The following is a 5819-nucleotide window of genomic DNA, read 5'->3' on the forward strand; positions in this document are numbered from 1 at the left end:
GTTTCGGTGAATGCGGAAATGTCAATAAAGCTGTTCTTGCGGGAACGGTGCGATATTTTCAAGGTGAAGACGTTATGTGTTACTACTTTTTAAAATTAATTACCATGATCATTATAATTTATTTATTTATTTAATTATTCCAGTGTAGTTAAGGCCATCAGGCCTTTTCTTCCACAACACCAGGAATACAAATACAATAATAGAAATAACACACAGAAAAAAATACACTATATACAAAGTAAAGCTACACAAGAAATAAAGAGAGAGAGAGAGAGAGAAAAAACACTATAAACAAAGTAAAGCTATACAAAAATATACAAAGGTTGCAATCACACCAACTTTAAATTAGTGATTAAGTATCATAATTAATTGTATCCTAACTAATTAACTAACATAAACAAGAAACTTGCAATTTTAATCTGGATTAAAAAAGAAAAACAAAACACAAAATCAATACTTCTAGCAATACCTAAAAACATTAACTAAGACAAATTTGTCCAATTCAATTTTGAATTGTGATGAAATTGAATTGTGATAAAGTCCGGCAGTCCCTGACGTCATTAGGTAACGAATTCCAGAGGCGAGGTATTTCTACAGTATAGGAAGATGAGTATAAAGACGTTCTATGATGAGGGATAGAAAGAAGTGCTTGATGTCGGTTTCGAAGAGTTGTAAGAAATTAAAAGCGCGATAACAGATATTTCGGAGTAGAAGTATGCATATTCTAAACAGAAGAGACAGTGAATGTATTGTTCTTCGTTCCTTCAGACGCACCCATGAAAGTAACTGGAGGGAAGGTGTTATATGGTCAAATTTACGAGGATTGCAGATGAATCGTATGCACACATTATGAACACGTTGTAGTCTCTCAGCTAAGAGTGAACTTACATTAGTTAGCAAGGAATCGCAATAATCAAAATGGGGAATTACAAGCGTCTGAATAAGATTCTTTTTTAGACTAAGTGCTAGAAATTCTTTCATATGGAACAAGGCGTGAAGTTGAGAAAATTTTTTTTTGCAAATGTGTGTTACTTGACTGTTCCAATTTAGATCGCTATCCATAAAAATGCCAAGATTTTTAACTGTTTCACTGTATTTAACAATAATCCCATTCAATATTATATGTGGTATAGTACTACTATCAAGAGTGCTTCGTAGACGATTATGTCCCATTACGATTGCTTGCGATTTCTCTGGATTTAACCTTAATCCAAATTTGTGTGCCCACAGTGAAATCGAATTCAAGTCTTCGTTTATTTTGTTTACCGCGTCACTAGTCTCGTCAGGGTGGAAATGCAAATAAATTTGCAAGTCGTCAGCATACATATGGTATAATGGTTTTGTTCTATGAAAATTTAGCATCAATTTTTATTCATAGTAGAAAAAATACAGTCACTAAAATAATAATAAAATAATTACGTTAAACATAATTTGAAAGATTACTAATTTGTTAGATCACAGATTTTTTTATGTTACCACATCGGCTTCTAGAGTTGGGACTGATTGAAGACCTCTCCAGAGCGGAAGTAAATTTGCAGTCTCGAAAATAGGTGATGAAGCTGTAAATTTATTCATGAAAGCACTAGAAAGTTTGAAGTTCTAAGATACAGAAGAATTAATCTTCGATGAAGCTGTTCCTGAAAATGATACAGAAACACCTAGCGCTACCTCAACAGAAGAGAGTGATATGTCGGATTTTCAACAAATCCAGAAAAACTCCAGAGTTACGAACGGATACCACAGTACACAAAAATAAAAGTGGTAAATTTGGCTCACGAACTGGAGTTTGCATACATTGTAGCATCAGGGTTCCCATCTATTAAAATACAAGGGGCTTCTTGCATTGTGGCGGAGAGACATCGAAATTTGAGGTACTCGGTACAATAAAATGATGGTGATAGACAAGTGGGTGTATGACAGATTTGTGGAGACCAGGGGAAGGAATGAACAAGTGACAACCAAGAAACTGCAGGAGTGGGCTTTAGCGGCGGCCTTTCACTACTTTCGGGTTCTTAAGTACACAAAGATATAATTTATTACAGTTGTATGAACACTTATTAAATTAAAAATTAGTATAATCAGTTAAAAACCAAACCTGTTTCGGAGGAATGCTCCTCCATCTTCAGTGGCATACCAGACGCTAGTACAGATGTTCGACCGCGTATCGTGGCTTAAAGGAGTCTTTGTATACTTAATATCTCATTTATGAACACTGTTGAAACTGACCTTACTTGTGTAAATTCAATTTCGGGTTCTTCGTTGGACTTCACAGCAAGTTACAGCTGGGTCGTTGCTTTTAAGAAACGACACATTCGTACACTGCACACTACGCAATAACATCTTCGGGAAAACATTACCTAAAGTGTTTTTGTGTACGCAGGAACTTGGACGTAAATTTGGGCCTAGAGTAAATGTAAAGGCTGATTCACAATAAACCGGGAACGAAAACGTCTAGAACGGAAATATTGTTAAAATAAATGTATTTAAATTTGAGCTTTCACAATTAACGAGAAGCTTGCCGGAGCCGGGAACGGGAACGTGAAAGTTAATTGTGAATGTTCACATTAAAATACATTTATTTTAACAATATGTCCGTTCTCGTTCTCATTGTCATTTTCGTTCCCCGTTTACTCTGAACCAGCACTAATAGTTAATGAATTACAGGATGAACTAAAAATGTGGTTGTAAACATGTTCAATTTCAGGGAAACTGACTTCTGGGCCTTTTGAGAAATTTTTAGATACAGTTCTTCAGTCAAATGTGAAACAAAAACAGTTCTTTCTTATGTTAGATTCATGGGATGGACAAACGAACAGTGATATATACGACGAAAAGTTTGTTAATGAAGACAACCTGCCAACACTTGCTTTAAAAATTATTCCTCCTAAATGTACATCATTATGCCAACCGTATGATGTGTATTTTTACAGACTGATTGAACAGTTTCTATCATGTCTCCAAACATGCATATATCTATCAGAAAGGAGTCGAAATATCTCTTCTCAGGAGGATGAAATAAAAATTTATTCCCTTGTACATAATTAACTGTCGGCCCCATTTCTCAAAGACATGCTGCTGTATGCATTAAGTTAGTAGAAAGAAATGTTTTCATGTACGTCAAAGACGTGTGCTTTCAGAATGACGTTAAGTAAAGCAAGTGAAGAGTCCAGTGCAAGAATGATGGATGTCATTTGGAATACATTTTGCAGAAGAAGCAATTGAAAGTTTGAAATGCTTAGCGCTCAAAGCTTAACTGTGATTTTCCGATCTTTACTGGACAATGATTATCAGTGTTAATGCCATATAACTCTCTATGTACATTCTGTATGTCTTAAGCTATGCATTGACAGTCTTGGTTCATTTTCGACAAGAAAGTGACATCCATCATTCTTGCAGTTGACTCTTCAAGTGTGAATGTGGAATGATGACTGGTGAGGTTCATGAGTTGTGTTTGGTGTAGAAAGTGTATCTATTTTCCTTGCTTTTTCGACACTTATTATCCACAGTTCTGTAGTGAGTGCACCAATACAGAGCACCAGGAGTAGATCAGTCCTTTTATTAACTGGTATAGCATGCTTCTCTGTTATATAATAGTGCATTATGCAACGAGCCTATAATGAAGGTAATTAAGAAGTGAGTATGGATATTTATGAAACGCGCGCAAGCGAGTTTCATAATTTTCATACGAGCTTCTTAATTACCATTATAGGCGAGTTTCATACGACATTTTATGCTCGACCATATTTCTAACTTGATATTATTAATTTTAATTGTATGTGACCTTCAGCAATGTTCCGTATGTTGTGAGATGTGCGCAGACGCGAAAGTATTGATTTTTTCCGAGGAACAGATATCCACATTGGCCTTCCTAGGCCATAAGAACCTACAGAGATAACATTGAAATTAAATTAGACATTGAAAAACGAGATAACAAATTGAATTTATTTGAATATTATTTACAATTAACGCTAATTATTATAGTAACAGAACATAACCTTCTGCGACAGTATTGGATTTCCAGCCTCCGTGACTTTTCGCTAATTCTCTTTCGATTGCATATCCGTGAATAATCGATACTTGCGGTTTTATAACGGTAGAAAGCTGACCTGTCATTGGCTGAACAGTTGTAACCTGAGTCGTCATTGGCTGAAAGACGTGACCTTTAATGAGTAGGTGTACTTTAATGACATGCATTAAAGGTCTGCTACCAGGTGTATAATTACTACGTTTCGGCATGGTCGAGCATAAACTGTTACTTAAAATGCTTTGATTAGAATCTTGGAAAGAACAATGTAAAGTACTAGATATATTTCTGGTATTGTGGCAGCTATGACTCGGAACAGATACAGCACAACTTCACGAACTGGTCTGCAGTGTGACAGTGGCTCGACTTAGGTGATCTTGTATTGGAGTCATTTTCTCGAAATGTTATGCCAGTTCATCACACTGACATAATTATTCATCAGTACCAAAGCTGACGGGAGGAATTTTTGAAATTATCACCTACCATCTTTATTTCGTTTTGTCAAAATATTTGGACATAGTAATGATTTTCTACAAATATTGAGCTCCATTTATATGTAGGGCAATTTTGTTTTCACACTGAACCACACTTCAGTACACACTTCATGATACGTGCAAATCTCGCCAGTTCTTGTGCAGGATTTTCAGTTGAAATTACAATTCTACTAACTGCTCTTAATCATTGTAAGTGGACAATTGATTCAGTTTTTTATTACCCATATCTTCCACGCACTGACTCTATGAAATGCTTCCTCATATCTCTTAAAGATTGCTGTACTGTTTTTTCTTTTGTTGGTTATTTAACGACGCTGTGTCAACTACTTATTATTTAGCGTCGAGGAGATCGGTGATACCGAGATGAGGCCTAGGATTCGCCATAAATTACCTGACATCCACCTTGCGGTTAGGGAAAATCTCGGAAAAAACCCAGCCAAATAATCAGCCCAAGCGGGAATCGAATCCATGCCCGAACGCAGCTCCGGATTGACAGACAAGTGCCTCAGCGAATTGAGCTACGCCAGTGGCTGCGTCGACTGTTAATTAGTGCTTAAATCAGTAGCCCTCTATTCATTTTCCCTAATAGGAGTAAACTTCACTGCAGATAGCGGCTCACACTTGTGAAGTGCTTTTTCTATCCTTCTGCAGAATGCATTTAGTTCAACTGTTACTCCGTCCAGTGTTCATAAAACATGCCTCAACCATTGAAGTAGTCTTTGAATTTTCACATACTTGAGTTGACGTTGGTAGCATCACATCCAGTAAGTAATATTTTTATTTTCTTTTTCTATACTGAAAAACCAATGTTCGCTTTTGGATGTTTCTCACAAAATGTAAGATTATATCTCTGTTTCTTGCAGATTGAACCCATGTTGTGAATCAAAGAGTACTCTATGAGGTGTGTTCATTTATGTGAGTATACATACTTATGTACTTAATGCGCTCCACGTCTTAAAGCTTTAATGCTAATTTAAGATCTATGGAATACAATAAATAAAATGAAATTGAAATTACAAATATTTCAACTCTGCAGGCCTGTACATTGTTATTCTTCTTCATCCACTCTATATTCTTCATTTTCTTCATACAATTGTTGTTTCAGTGCATATGTGAATAGGGCTAATTATTCACTGAATTAAAAGGTACAGAAAATGTATAAATTATAAACAGTTACCAGTCTTTCATTAAAAATAATTGAAGTATAATATTTGTATGCTCTTGGTGATATGATTGATTTTATAACCGTCCTGCTACCAACTTACTAATACCAACGGGAGGGGTGTAATACAATAATTACC

Source organism: Periplaneta americana, chromosome 15 (genome assembly GCF_040183065.1).
Source record: "Periplaneta americana isolate PAMFEO1 chromosome 15, P.americana_PAMFEO1_priV1, whole genome shotgun sequence".
In the NCBI taxonomy this organism is placed as follows: Eukaryota; Metazoa; Arthropoda; class Insecta; order Blattodea; family Blattidae; genus Periplaneta; species Periplaneta americana.